We start from the raw sequence: 15825 nt of genomic DNA on the forward strand, positions 1-15825 counted from the left end.
CCAGTCAGCCTAACTTCAGTTACTAGAATAAATATTTTAGAGCACTCTCCCATGCAGGGCCATCCCTGGGGGTGTGCAGGGCCCACTAGGAGAACTAGGCGGTCGCCTAGGGCGCCAAGTGATTGGGGGCGGTGGAGCGGAGGTGAGCTGGGGCAGGGGGGCGCGGGGAAGGTCACCTGTAGCAAGTAACGGGGGGCGGCACACAGGGCAACCGCTCCCCACCCCGGCTCCCGTCTGCTCCGGCTCCTCCCCTGAGCCCTGCCCTGCTCTGCCTCTCTCCCTCCTAGGCTTGCGCACCAAGCAGCTGATTGGCCCGCAAGCCTGGGAGGCGGGAGAAGCAGCGGCGGTGGCCTGCTCGAGGAGGAGGCGGAGCAGAGGTGAGCTGGGGCGGGAGGTGCAGCACGCAGTTCCCCAGGCCGAGGGGAGGAGGGGAGCTGCCGGACGGCTCCCCGAGGGGGCGCTGGGGAGCTGCCGCAAGGGGGGTGCTTCAGGGCGGAGGGGGGTGCAAGGTAGAAGTTTCGCCTAGGGCTCCAAAACATCCTTGCACCGGCCCTGCCTACACTGGCACCCCCAGCAAACTACCCCTACCAGGCTAATTCCCTCCAGCTCAGGGCCCTGTGGGTTGGGTTGTTCCTTTAAGAGGAATTTCCTCTCTGCCCCACTCAGCCAGGGATGCAGACCGTTAGTTTCTGATGCTTTTTGTACTTTTGTTTTGCAGGGAGTGAAGGGACAGGAGGGGAGAGTGCTCAGCTCAGTCAATTCAGCTACAAATGTAACAAAAACAACCATGAAGAGTCTGGTCCCAACCACCCGGCTTTTTGTGACTCCCTGTGCAGAGTGGGGGCAGCAGCCTCGGTAAGTGAGAGGGGGATTTATGGTGCAAACTCTCCGTAAGGAACGGCCGCGGGTGTCAGAGACTCTGAGAGCCCCCTAACAAAGATGGGCACGGGTTCAAAGCTTCTGTCCAGGATTCGGCAGGGAGGGGTGCTCTGGGCACTGGATCCCCTGCTACAGTGCTTGGTCTGAGACCTCACATACAGCACTGACCCTTCAGATGAGCTGTTGGCACCAACAGGCCGCACTGAAGGAATTCTTAGGAGAAACCGGTGCCTCCTGACTTTGAATGTAAATCTGGCTGTGGGAATGTCCCTGCAAATGCAGAGATTGCTCCGTTCATCTGAATGCGGACTGGGTTGGCACAGTGCTGGGCTCATTGGCACTCATTGGTTCTGTTCAGTGATGTTAGATGTTGATTGGCCAGTAATCACCATGTGTAGTTTTCCTTATGTGATGTTGTGATGCGGGGGTTATTTGTTTGTGATTCTGCCCCCCTTCTTCCCCTTTATTATTAAGTCACTAAACTGAAGTTCCAGAGTGAGGGGGTGAAAGACAAGATGAGCAAAACCTTTGTCAGTGTACCCCTGTCAGCCCCTTGCCAGTCTGCGGGGCCGTTGCCCCGAGGGACGGCAGGTGCTGTTACTGCTGGCACTCATCCTATGGGTGTCTGCCAGGGCAGGGGGTGCTTCACCTGCCCCAGAGCCCTGTCAGTGGGAGTCACAAGGGGAGTGGTGGTGGGGTGGTGGCGGCCTTGAGTCTGTGCCCTGGAGCCTTGGTCAGGCTCCCTTCCTGGCCAATGCTGGCCGCTCTGTGGAAAACACTGGCTGGCGGCTGTCCCAGTCTAGGGAAAGTCCCGGGCACAGTCTGGTTCACACTGACCACTGCACGGCCTGGCAGGAGCCGCACGGCTGGGTGCAGCGTGCCCTGAGTGACTAAAACTAGTGCAATAAAAACAGCAGTGTAGCGGGGGGGTTGCGTGGGCGGTGGCTCAAGCTATCTTCTCAAGTACATACCTAAGGGGGTCCAGGCGGGGTTGTTCTCAGGCAGGTAACCCGAGCTGCTGCCCGGGTTACCCCAGCTACACTGCTAGTTTTAGTGTACTAGCTCGAGCAGACCTAGCATGTGTCTGTCTACACCCACGGAAAGCTCGCTCCCACCTGCAGTGCAGATGCACCCTGAGAGAGGTTTAAATGTTTCAGATCCCAGGGGGCAAAGAGCCGGGGTGACCCTGTTCTGAATTCATCCGACCTTTGCACCAAGGCTGGAGCCAATGAGGGTGGGTCACTGACATGTAAAATCACCAGGGCCAGGGACTCATCTGCTCATTGAGAGATCCCCAGAGAGCCTTCACCTGGGACAGGTGTGGTCAGGCGATGGAGCCACTTTTCCCCACAGCAATCAGTGGCCATTCATACCATGCTGGCTTGTTTTCCTTAATACGTCCCATTCTACAGTAGTGCCTAAATGCCCCAAGCGAGATACCCCATTGGGCCGGGCCCTGGACACACCAATAGTCAGGGACCATCCCTGCCCTGGAAAGTTCCTTACAATCTAATAGACCAGACAGCTCCACAACATCTGACCCTGCTCAGAGCCAGGCAGGCAAGACCTGTGGGGGAAATCCCTTCCCTTCTGGAGCATGGTTGGCTTGTTACCTCCTCCCCACTGCCCTGTGTCGCTGTCACCACGTCCCACTCACTCGCTGTCTTGTTTGTTGTTTCTCCTGTTCCCCAGACCCAGCTACGATGATGGGGAAGGTTCCCTTGTTCTCTCCCGGCTCCACAGTGAGCTTCGCTCTGCCCGGCTACGTCGCTCTCTGCCTCGCTCTACAGGTTCACAGTCTGGTGTCAGGTAGGAGCTCCGGCCTTCTCGCTGGGTTTGCTGCTGTTCTATTGCTGGTCACTAACACCCATCTTACCTCACTGCCTTTTCTTATAAACCACATCTGCGCAACCTGCCAACAACCAGCAACGTGGAGCAACCACAGGGAACAGCTGGGTCGCCAGTAACCGTGTTTGCTACCTATATACAGTCTTGTTGTCAGGCCTAGCTATACGCATGCTGCTGCTCTGACTAGAAGCTTCTAAGACATAGAAAATGGTGACCATCATTGTAGGGCTCTCATACTATTTAAAGGGACACTACCCAATTCCTATAGATTATACAGCTGGACTGTGTAAGTCACAGAACAGACTCTTAAGCCACAAACAAATTATGAATCCCCGTCTCTCTGGTTATGAAATGAAAACCCACAAGTTATTCACATTGCACTAGGCACATCTAACTAGGGCCGAGAGCGAGACCTCATCTCACAATGGGGATGTGAGGATATTTACTGGCTTCTTCATTCTGTGCCCTTGGTGAAGACCTTATGTCCCACTCCACCCCGGGGCTGCTCCCACAACTACTCAGGCATTTTGGTTCCTCCTGCTGTGGTTTCCATCCTGCTAATTTAACCAGCTCTTGCTGCGTCTCTGCCCATAGACACGCCTCCCCCCCCCCTTTTCTGTGCAGTTCCACAATGGCTGGTTCTCTGCCTCCAGCACTTTTCTATCTGCCGCCTTCTCCCTCTCCATTATCTGACCTGTAACTTTACCTGCATAGTGATGACGATCAATTTTCATATCTTTACACCTTGCAGGCCCTTACACCATCCCTACACCAGTTGGAGAGGCCCTCACGCTGTTGCAGCATGAAAAGTCCTTGGTGTATCAGAGAACCAGACCCCCCAGTATCCATTATACCCAAGGAGCCCTATTCAGAGATAATAGGGACAGTGTATAACATTCACATGTGAACTCTGGGTGACCGACATTGGAACCACATGCAATATTTTGGGGACTATCAAATTAACATGATGCATGTACTGTATATCTTTGTACCCCTTGATAAATAGTATCTATATGTAGTTTTGTGGGCTTAGGACTATAATCTCCTCCATCGGGGAGGGTGTGACGCTCTGTAACTCGGGGGAACACCAAGCACCCCATGTTCATCCTTGTAAAATGATTGTGTGGTATCCAATGCAAAGTTTGTCATGTTGGGTGTCTTCGGAAGGCTCAAGATGCACTGAGCATCCTTGTTACAGTAATGTTATAGTAATTGTTGTTACAAGTAACGTTCTAGTAATGTTATAGGTTATAATTTCATGTATGTAGTTATGAGGCTGAAAACATATTCTCCTGGCTTAAAATGAGCCCAGGCAAAAACTATCCAAGAGCAGAGGGGCAGTTCACACTTCATCAGGGCAGGTATGAAACAAACCCAGCCCAGCCTCACAGGAACAAAGGACACTGGCCTAGGCAGCAACAAAAGAATCTGTTGGACTCTCGAGTGAGTCACCCCTCCTTCCTTTGGTTAGTTTCGGACTGTGATGAGGTAATGCTCACCTGACTCTGAAGGGGTGCAGGGGACAAAGCCAAGAGGAAAAAAGAACAGGATAAACGGGAGAGACGTTTGCCATGCTCTCTCTCTTCCACCTACACCTACAGACACCACCACCAAGCGACTGAAGCGCTGATCAAAGGGGAGAGCCTGGCTGAAGAGCAACCAGCCAGCCTGTGGTGAGAAGCATCTAAGGGCATGGCTACACTTGCAAGTTAGAGCGCATTAAAGCAGCCCAGTGCACTCTAACTCACGACCCATCCACACTGGCAAGGCACTTAGAGTGCCTGGACTCTGCAGCTGGAGCGCTCCTGGTAATCCACCTCCACAGGAAGATTAATGCTTGCTGTGCCTCGGCTGAAATGCCCGGGCATCAGTGTGAACGAGGTGTTGCATTATTGCAGTCTGATCAGCCTCCGGAAATGTCCCATAATCCCCTTCAGGCAAGTGGCCACTCTTCTCATTGTTTGGAATCACTGCAGGAATGCGGATATGCCCTTTCAAAGCTCCATTTCTGACAGCCGGCTGCTTATAAAGCAACCATTACTGTGCAATGCTGTGTGTGTGTGTGTGAGAGAGAGAGGTGGGGGGGAAGGGGGTCTGAACTTACAAGACAGCATGCCGATATGCTCTCAGCCCCCCAAAAACCCACTCTCTCTCTCCCCCCACATACACACAACACACTCCCTGCCACACTCCCCCCCCATTTGAAAAGCACGTTGCAGTCACTTGCATGCTGGGATAGCTGCCCAGAATGCACCGCTCCCCATGCCGCTGCAAGTGCCGCAAATGTGGCCACGCCAGTGCGCTTGCAGCTGTCAGTGTGGACAGACTGCAGCGCTTTCCCTGCCATGCTCTGTAAAGGCTGGTTTAACTCAAAGCACTCTACATCTGCAAGTGTAGTCATGCCCTACATTTGTAAGGGCATTGAAAGTGTTAAGATCAGCTTAGAATGCGTTTTGCTTTCATTTCATTTGACCAAATCTGACTTGTTATGCTTTGCCTTATAATCACTTAAAATTTATCTCCATAATTAATAAATCTGTTTGTTTATTCTACCTGAAGCAGTGTGTTTGGTTTGGAGTGTGTCAGAGACTCCCCTTGGAATAACAAGCCTGGTACATATCAATTTCTTTATTAAATTGATGAACTCATATCAGCTTGCAGTGTCCAGTGGGTATAACTGGACGCTGGAAGATGGAGGTTCCTAGGGTTGTGTCTGGGACTGGAGATATTGGCTAGTGTCATTCAGTTGCACAATCCAAGGAGCAGATTACATGCCAGAGGCTATTGCACTAGGAGGGTGGTGAAGCACTGGAATGGGTTACCTAGGGAGGTGGCGGAATCTCCATCCTTAGAGGTTTTTAAGGCCTGGCTTGACAAACATAGTGTTTCCTAATATCCAACCTAGACCTCCCCCACAGCAACTTGAAACCATTGCTTCTTGTTCTGTCATATGCCACCACTGAGAACAGCCAAGCTCCATCCTCCAAGTGCTTTAAAATGGATTCTTTGAGGACCTGCTCCATGATTTTGCCAGGGACTGAGGTGAGGCTGACCGGTCTGTAGTTCCCTGGGTTCTTTTTCTTCCCTTTTTAAAATATGGGCACTATATTTGCCTTTTTCCAGTCATCTGGGACCTCCCCCGATTGCCATGAGATTTCAAAAATAATGGCCAATGGCTCTGCAATTACATCAGCCAACTCCCTCAGCACTCTCAGATGCATTAGATCTGGACCCATGTACTTGTGCATGTCCAGCTTTTTAAAATAGTCCTTAACCAGTTCTTTCACTACAGAGGGCTGCTCACTACCTCTCCATACTGTTCTGCCCAGTGCAGCAGTCTGGGAGCTGACTTGTCTGTGAAGACCAAGGCAAAAAAAAGCATTGAGTACTTCAGCTTTTTCCACATCATCTGTCACTAGGTTGCCTCCACTATTCAGTAGGGGTCCCACACTTTCCCTTGATCTGTTTAATATCCTGTTGAATTCTATGTACCATCATTTCATGTGAAGTTATGAAGTATCGCTATAGGTTTGTTACTGAAATATGTGGTAAGTGGGAGACACCCAGAGCTAGCCTTTCAATGACAACAAAGGAGCAAGCGTCACTGGCCAGACAGGTGTTGATGGGCCATCAAGAAGAATCCACTCTCCCATAGGCTTCTCATAGAGGGCACGCATGCCACAGCGGCTACCAACCCCCACGTCACCTCAAGGATCTTTCTAGCATGTGGAGAGAAAATATAAGTGAGGGATGATGACATCCCAGCTGGGCCTCTCTGCTCCCCTCTCTGAACACCTCGAAGATTGACGGAAGACAGAGACTTTGAACTGGGGAGATTGGTCCCAGGCTGAAAGAGAATACAGCCTGTGTATTAAGAACTGTGAGCTGCCTGTAACATCAGTTAGGGTGAGAAACTACTTGATTCAAATCTTGCTTAGTCTGTACACTTTACACTGTGATTTTATTTTGTATGTAATTTACTCTGATCTCTCTGCCTGCTACTTATAATCACCTAAAATCTATCTTTCTGTAGTTCAGAGGTTCTCAAACTTCATTGAACCGTGACCCCCTTCTGACAACAAAAATTACTACATGACTCCTGGGGGGGGGGACTGAAGTCTGCACACCACTGCCTTGGTGGGGGAGGGGGGCAAAGCTGAAGCCCAAGGGCTTCAGCCCCAAGTGCGTGATCTGTATCCTGAGCCTCACCACCAAGGGCTGAAGCCCTTGGGCTTTGGCTTCAGCCCTGGATGGTGGGGCCTGGGCTTTGACTTCGACCCCAGGGCCCAGCAAGTCCAAAACAAGCCCTGGCAACCCCATTAAGAAGGGGTGATGACCCACTTTGGGGTTCCGACCCACAGTTTGAGAACCACTTCTGCAGTTAATATATCTGTTCTATATTTTACCTAAAATAATGTGATTTTAGTTGAAGAGCTTAGAGAATTTCAACCAAGGGCATTGGAGCCTTCCCAAAAGTGGGAGGACCGGGGGCCCGCACCCCCTGAGGCCCCTCCCCTTCCCCCCAAGGGCCTGCCCCGCTGCTCCTCTTCCCCTGGAGTCCCCACCACTGGCCAATTCTGGAAGCTGCCAAAAGCAGCCTCTGCCCGTGTCCCTGCCCCCTGGATCTCCACTCAGTGCAGCTGGAGGGACCTAGGCTCACCAAAGCTGCCCACGCAGCTCTCCCCAACCTGGCTCCAGGGCAGGGTCTTGGAGCCACAGCTGAGCTATGATAAGAGCTGCGTAGGCAGCTGTGGGGAGCCATGGCAGACTCTCCACATGCCTGCAGTGTGTGTGTGGGGGGCACAGAGAGCAGCCCCAGGCCCATGTCCCCATCCTCCAGGTCCCAGTTCCAGGTTATACTCTGGGGATCCTATCACAACCACCCAGAGGGGAAACTGCTTAAAGTAATTCAGACCAGCTCCCAGAAGTTGAAGAGAACAATTTTTGGTTAAATCCTTTATTTAAACTGAGAAGAGACCTGGGATTTTGGGCTACAAACTGACATCACCTGTTAAGCAAGAGGGATACCATTATAGACATTTTTAAAGAGTCCCATGTGCCAGATGAGAATCATTTGGTATAAGCATAACGTGTTCAGACCTTTGATTTACGATACGTTTTCTCTGTCAGGCTTTTGCTCTGCTTTGGAAGTGCGATTTGATTACTGGTAACCGCTCACACATGCTGTTTGTAGCTCTGGAAGAGAAGGCAAAATGCAGGTGCTGGACTTTTCTCAGGCCTGCTGGGAAAACCACGGTGAATTGCCGGGAGCTGTAAAACCTCAGTGTGGTGAGAGAAGGACATGGATCCCTGCCCAGAGAGAGGTGATGGCTGAAGGCTTGAGACCTAAGGGGACATTCCTTGAGCAGACCCAGAGGAAGTCAGAGGCCAAACCTGTGACTCTCTACACTCACAGACATGTCGAGAGCGCTGCCTGGGTACATGGTGTTCACTGCTAATGCAGGGTACTCTCTTACTGTATATCTTACTGCTGAATTAATGCCACCTCCAGCCTCTCGCCTATTTCATTTCCTTTTTCCATTGTACATTTCACAGCACAGTTCACAGTGATTGGACCTGACCATCCAGTCACTGCCTCCCTAGGGGATGAGGCCGTCCTGCCCTGCCACCTCTCCCCCAGGATGAGCGCTGAGAACATGGAACTGAGAAGGTTCAGATCCCCGTACTCTGTACCGTGATGGGCAGGATCAGTATGGAGAGCAGATGCCGGAATATCGAGGAAGAACTGAGCTCTTGAGCGATGACATCACCAATGGGAGAGTTTCCCTGAGAATATACAATATCCGACTCTCCGACAAGGGACAGTACACGTGCTTTTTTCAGTCCCGTGTCACTTATGAAGAAGCTTTATTGGAACTGCAGGTGGCAGGTCAGTAACTTGTGATACTTTGACGTCTTCAACAGGGTAATAAGTGGAGTCAGAGGGGCCATTGTGAGATGACACCTGATTTATCTCATTTTAGTGGGGCAGCAGCTCTGCTCTGGTTGAGGTTTATTCTAGTTGACTGTTAACAGCTGTTTTTCCTAAGGGCTCTAAAATCCAGACCCACACTCATAGAATCATAGAATATCAGGGTTGGAAGGGACCCCAGAAGGTCATCTAGTCCAACCCCCTGCTCGAAGCAGGACCAATTCCCAGTTAAATCATCCCAGCCAGGGCTTTGTCAAGCCTGACCTTAAAAACCTCTAAGGAAGGAGATTCTACCACCTCCCTAGGTAACGCATTCTAGTGTTTCACCACCCTCTTAGTGAAAAAGTTTTTCCTAATATCCAATCTAAACCTCCCCCACTGCAACTTGAGACCATTACTCCTCGTTCTGTCATCTGCTACCATTGAGAACAGTCTAGAGCCATCCTCTTTGGAACCCCCTTTCAGGTAGTTGAAAGCAGCTATCAAATCCCCCCTCATTCTTCTCTTCTGCAGACTAAACAATCCCAGCTCCCTCAGCCTCTCCTCATAACTCATGTGTTCCAGTCCCCTAATCATTTTTGTTGCCCTTCGCTGGACTCTCTCCAATTTATCCACATCCTTCTTGAAGTGTGGGGCCCAAAACTGGACACAGTACTCCAGATGAGGCCTCACCAATGTCGAATAGAGGGGAACGATCACGTCCCTCGATCTGCTCGCTATGCCCCTACTTATACATCCCAAAATGCCATTGGCCTTCTTGGCAACAAGGGCACACTGCTGACTCATATCCAGCTTCTCGTCCACTGTCACCCCTAGGTCCTTTTCCGCAGAACTGCTGCCTAGCCATTCGGTCCCTAGTCTGTAGCTCAGGGTTGTCTTGAAAATTGCTGTGGCTCACTGGACTCTGGGGTAGTGTTAGAGAGCTAAATTTAGGGTCATTAGAGCCAGGGATTAATGAGACACACAGACACCAATAAAAGGTCACGTGATACTAACAGATAGTTATTAGAACGTTTTTGTGCACATCAGGGTGTCAGACGATGGCTCTGATCCTCCCCTCACTGATGTCACCAGTGGGGATTGATCTCGGCTGGTGTCTGGCACCCACAGAGTAACAGTGGTTGATACAGAGAGTCCTGTAGCCCAGGCCTGGTCTAAGAGTGGGAGAGCTGAGGAATTCTCCACGAGGACAGGTGAAGGCAGGAGGTCTGACCCCTGAAAGTGCTGCCAGACAGACCAGCCAGGGGTCAGGTGTAGCTAATTCTGTGACCGTGACAGGAGGCTTAGGTCAGGTGCCGTGAACACCAGACTGCTGACAGACCCCGTGGCAAGAAGACGCCTCTGGGCAGTTCTGCTGACACAGTCTACCTCAGCACTGAAATAAGACACGTATGTGATCCCTCAAGGTACACACACCTCTCCTCTTATCACAGTGACAGCTCTGCCAGCTTGCTCGAATGAATCCCTCCCCCAGTCAGTACGGCGACTCTGAACATGGGGAAGGCAGTGGGAGTGCAGGCAGATAGATGCTGGAATCCAAATCCGAGAAACACAACACCAGCAACGGCACCTTCCCTAGCCCTTCCTCATGCCTGTGTATGATGGCACCACCCTTATTGAACTGTTTCCAGCACCTGTTGCCAGCCCAGGAGGCAGAGATCAGGGGGCACGGCTGGGGTGGTGGGTGCTGTTACTTTGTATCTCTTGCATTTCAGAAATTTAAGTTTAGCTGCTCTCTGCATTTTGGAAAGGGACAAGGGACTGCTGGGCAGCCTTAATTCTGCACTGACAAGTATTTTGTGGAGCACAGCAGGGTAATTCCCTTCCACCATAAGGGCACCTGTTCCAACCCCCCCACCCCCCATCCCCCAGGGTAAATGCACACACCCCAGAATAGTACCACAAATATAGGAAAGGGAAATATTGACTTACAGAAGGATGAAGGTAGACAAACAACAGGGGAGAACATAGTGGGAACAGGAAAACGGGGTTCGAGCCAACACGGGCCCAGTGGTACCACAATACGAGAGGGCAGACACACAGCACTGCAGCTACAGTCAGAGTTCAGGGATCCTGGGCAGAGATCCAGTGCAGCTTTGAGTCTTGGGTGCTCCTGGTCGTCTTCGGCGCCAGTGAACTTTCCCCAACAAACCCCTTCAGTGCCCTCTTTTGCTGCTCTCTGCAAACCCCACAGAGCGACCACCTCCCCATTTAACTGGCTACAGCCCCCTCCTTATTCCCACTGCAAAGTCACCAGCACCAGTAAGGGGTGACATATTCTTCCTAAAAGGGGCGGGGGCCACGAGGCCCCATCCCCTCTGTGGCCCTGAATCATAGAATCATAGAATATCAGGGTTGGAAGGGACCTCAGGAGGTCATCTAGTCCCACCCCCTGCTCAAAGCAGGACCGATCCCCAATTAAATCATCCCAGCCAGGTCTTTGTCAAGCCTGACCTTAAAAACTTCTAAGGAAGGAGATTCCGCCACCTCCCTAGGTAATGCATTCCAGTGTTTCACCACCCTCCTAGTGAAAAAGCTTTTCCTAATATCCAACCTAAGCCTCCCCCACTGCAACTCGAGACCACTAATCCTTGTTCTGTCATCTGCTACCACTGAGAACAGTCTAGAGCCATCCTCTTTGGAACCCCCTCTCAGATAGTTGAAAGCAGCTATCAAATCCCCCCTCATTCTTCTCTTCCATAGACTAAACATCCCCAGTTCCCTCAGCCTCTCCTCATAACTCATGTGTTCCAGTCCCCTAATCATTTTTGTTGCCCTCCGCTGGACTCTTTCCAATTTTTCCACATCTTTCCTGTAGTGTGGGGCCCAAAACTGGACACAGTACTCTAGATGAGGCTTCACCAGTGTCAAATAGAGGGGAACGATCACGTCTCTTGATCCGCTGGCAATGCCCCTACTTACACATCCCAAAATGCCATTGGCCTTCTTGGCAACAAGGGCACACTGTTGACTCATATCCAGCTTCTCGTCCACTGTAACCCCTAGGTCCTTTTCTGCAGAACTGCTGCCGAGCCATTCGGTCCCTAGTCTGTAGCAGTGCATTGGATTCTTCCGTCCTAAGTGCAGGACTCTGCACTTGTCCTTGTTAAACCTCATCAGATTTCTTTTGGCCCAATCCTCCAATTTGTCTAGGTCCCTCTGTATCCTATCCCTACCCTCCAGCATATTTACCTCTCCTCCCAGTTTAGTGTCATCTGCAAACTTGCTGAGGGTGCAATCCACACCATCCTCCAGATCATTTATGAAGATATTGAACAAAACTGGCCTGAGGACCGACCCTTGGGGCACTCCACTTGATACCAGCTGCCAACTAGACATGGAGCCATTGATCACTACCCGTTGAACCCGACAATCTAGCCAGCTTTCTATCCACCTTGTAGTCCATTCATCCAGCCCATACTTCTTTAACTTGCTGGCAAGAATACTGTGGGAGACCGTGTCAAAAGCTTTGCTAAAGTCAAGGAACAACACGTTCACTGCTTTCCCTTCATCCACAGAGCCAGTTATCTCGTCATAGAAGGCAATTAGATTAGTCAGGCATGACTTGCCCTTGGTGAATCCATGCTGACTGTTCCTGATCACTTTCCTCTCCTCTAAGTGCTTCAGAATTGATTCCTTGAGGACCTGCTCCATGATTTTTCCAGGGACTGAGGTGAGGCTGACTGGCCTGTAGTTCCCTGCCCCTACCCCTTCTCTCCCCCTCAAGGCCTCGGCCCCTGGCCAAGCTGGAAGCCAGAAGCTGGGCTGGGGAGCCTGGGCTCCTCCATCTGCCAGGGGTGGGGGGGCCTGAGAGCAGCCCCCTGCCCATGTCCCTGCCTCCCTGGCCCCCACCCAGTGCAGGTGGTGGGTGTGTGTCTCCCCAGAGCTGGCTGGGCTCCAGCTTCTGGCCTGGCTGGGGAGCATGGCCTCGGGAGGAAAGGGAGGGGCACGGGTTCTGCCCATACTGAAAAGTGGATGGGCCAGGCCCCCTGGAGAATGCCAGAAGTGGGTAGCAGAAAATTTGGTACCTCTGAAAGCCAGGAAATACACTGAGCAAAACAAAATCACAAACACTAGATAATGGAGGCCAAGGCAACTTGAACTCCCTTAGAATGACGATTTTTATTTGTGTATTATTTAAGGCTTGTCTACATGTACATGTGCACTGGTTTCAGTAAACTAGTGCAAACCTCTGTGTGGATACTTACATGGGTTTAGAAATGACTTATATTGATTTAGCTTGAGTGAATTTCTTCTTGATTTAAGAGTGTCCACACAGGAATTTGCACTTGATTAACTAAATCAGTTTAATTAAACTGGAGCAAGAAAAAGCCCTGACATTAACATTAATTTTACTGTGTATCAAATCGGAAGCTGACCAGATTAACTTACCTAACGCACTCGTGGTCTCCCATTCAATTATTAGTTTGAGAGGAAATGGCTTTTGATAACGCTGTAATAAATCTTTTGGCTCATTACTGGGCACTGTAGGATTATCACAAGTACATTTATTTCTTCTGTAGGTTTGGGTTCTGCTCCTGACATCTCTGTGGAGGGACATCAGGATGGAGGGATCCAGGTGGTGTGTTGATCATCCGGATGGTATCCACAGCCTGAGGCTCAGTGGAGAGATCTCCAGGGGCAGCTCTTACCATCAGCTTCTGAAAACATATCCCAAGAGGCCGGTGGCCTGTTTCAAACAGAGATTGCCATTGTTCTAACAGAAGAGTCCAACCAGAAAGTGTCCTGCTGTGTCAGGAACCCCCGACTCAACCAGGAGTGAGAGTCAGCGATTTCCATAGCAGGTCAGTGCCCGTCCGTGCCGCACATGGGTAGACAGAGACGCTACAGACGTGGGCAGAGACTATTTATCATTGTGTCTCCTGTGTATTGGCCTGGGCCTTCAACATGCTGAGCACTTCTTAGTTACTTCTGAGCAACCTTACTTCTCTTTGGATATGCCTACACTGCAATTCAAAATCCACTGGTGGATCATGCCAGCTGACTCAGGCTTGCAGGGCTTGGACTAAGGGCATTTTAAATTGCAGTGTAGACATTTGGGCTTGTGCTGGAGACCAAGCTGTAGGACCCTTCAAGGTGGAAGTTGTGCCTACTGCCTTAGGGAGCAGCCCCTCTCTGTTTTGGGTTCTTGTGTTTAAAGGTTTTGGATTCTAAGAAACAAAGTCATGTTACGCTTCAAGCAAAAGTATTTTTGTTAGTATTTGACGTGTGTGTGTGTGTGTGTGTGTGTGTTGTGAACATCACAGTTCTCAATGGGGGTGATGGAGAAAATTCTTATTTAAAAAAAAAAAAAAGGCTCAAGAGATGATCCTGACAATTACAGGCTGGTGAGCCTGACTTCAGTACCAGACAAATAGGTGGAAACTCTAGTAAAGAACTCTAGTATTACCAGGCACATAGGTGAACATGATTTATTGGGGGAAAGTCAACGCAGCATTTGTAGAGGGAAATCGCGCTTTGCTAATCTACTAAAGTTCTTTGAGGGGGTCAACAAAAGTGGAGAAGAGTGATCCACTGGATGTAGTGTACCTAGACCAGGGGTCTCAAACTCAAATGACCACGAGGGCCACATGAGGACTAGTGCATTGGCCTGAGGGCCACATCACTGACACACCCCCTTGCTGCCCCTGGCCCCGCCCCCACTCCACCCCTTCCATGAGGCCCTGCCCCTGCCTCGCCTCTTCCCACCCCTTCCCTGCCCTGCCCTCATTCCAACCCCTTCCCCGAAGTCCCCACCCCAACTCTGCCCCCTCCCTGCCCTCAGGGGGTGCAGGAGGGGTGCAGGGTGTGGTGGGGGCTCAGGGCAGGGAGTTGAGATGCAGGGTAGGCAGGGGGCTCAAGGCAGGGAGTTGGGGTATGGGGTGGCAGAGGGTTGGGGTGCAGGCAGGGGGATCAGGGTAGGGAGTTGGGGTGCAGCAGGGGGTTGGGGAAGACAGGGGGCTCAGGGCACGGGGTTGGGGTGCAGAAGGGGGCTTAGGGCAGGGGGTTGGGCTGCAGGAAGGGTGTGGGATGCAGCAGGGGGCTCAGGGCAGGGAGTTGGGGTGTAGCAAGGGATTGGGGTGCAGGCAGGGGGCTCAGGGCAGGGGGTACGGGGTGCAGGAGGGAGTGTGGGGTGTGGCAGAGGGTTGGGGTGCAGGCAGGGGGATCAGGGCAGGGAGTTGGGGTGCAGCAGGGGGTTGGGGCAGGCAGGGGGCTCAGGGCACGGGGTTGGGGTGCAGGAGGGGGCTTAGGGCAGGGAGTTGGGCTGCAGGAAGGGTGTGGGATGCGGCAGGGGGCTCAGGGCAGGGAGTTGGGGTGCAGCAAGCGGTTGGGGTGCAGGCAGGGGGCTCAGGGCAGGGGGTTGGGGTGCAGGAGGGGTGCGGGGTGCGGCAGGGGGTTGGGGTGCAGAGTGCAGGAGAGGTTAGGGGTGCAGGCTCCGGCCCAGCACCACTTGCCTAGAGTGGCTCCGGGGTGGCAGCGGCATGCACTGGGGCCAGGGCAGGCTCCCTGTCTGTCTGCCCTGCCCCTGGCCCTGGCCCCGCCCCGCCCCGCCCCATGCCGCTCCCCTCCGGGAAGCAGCCAGAACCATGTCCCTGCAGCCCGGGGGGGGGGGGGGGAGGTGAGGGCACAGAGCTCCGTGTGCTGCCTTGCTGCTCCTCCAGGTACCTCTCCCGAAGCTCCCATTGGCTGCGGTTCCCTGTTCCCGGCCAATGGGAGCTGTCGGAGGCGGTGCCTGGAAGCCAGGGCAACGCATGGAGCCCTCTGCCCCTCCCTGCTGCTGGGGCCAGGGACATGAGCCGCTTCCCAGGCAGCCGAGGAGGCAGCGCGGGGGCTCCAGCGGGCCCTGCTGGCGCAGCCTCAGAGACCGGGCGGGGAGGGGCAGGCATGGGCGCCTGCGGGTTCACCGGCGGGGGGAGGGCACTGTACCTATGTGCGTCCCAACAAGCAAGAGAGAAAGACGTCCCTCTGGCGTGTAAGGGTCGGGCTTTTTATTATGCAGGAGGCAGGCTAGAGGCACAAATGTAGCAGCGTGCCTGAGTTAATTGATCTCATTCTCTGAGGCACAAATGTAGCACCCTGAATGTGTAGTAAAGTTGTTAAAGTTGCTGTAGGCCTATTGTTCCTATTGTTAGTTAACTGGTCCCATTTTCAGTCAATTCCCCCAG

The 15825-nt window shown here is 52.3% G+C and overlaps 1 long non-coding RNA gene and 1 pseudogene across 1 annotated transcript; both read left to right on the plus strand.

Moving 5' to 3' along the window:
- Positions 1-731: 731 nt before the first annotated feature.
- On the plus strand, positions 732-5232 carry LOC140895997 (uncharacterized). The gene is made up of 3 exons (XR_012154417.1): positions 732-855; positions 2572-2688; positions 3479-5232. It is a non-coding gene; the product is annotated as an uncharacterized lncRNA (long non-coding RNA).
- A 2708-nt stretch (positions 5233-7940) lies between these two features.
- LOC140895279 (butyrophilin subfamily 1 member A1-like) lies at positions 7941-13442 on the plus strand (annotated as a pseudogene).
- Positions 13443-15825: the final 2383 nt, after the last annotated feature.

The sequence above is a fragment of the Lepidochelys kempii genome, chromosome 11, assembly GCF_965140265.1.
Source record: "Lepidochelys kempii isolate rLepKem1 chromosome 11, rLepKem1.hap2, whole genome shotgun sequence".
NCBI classification, from domain to species: domain Eukaryota; kingdom Metazoa; phylum Chordata; order Testudines; family Cheloniidae; genus Lepidochelys; species Lepidochelys kempii.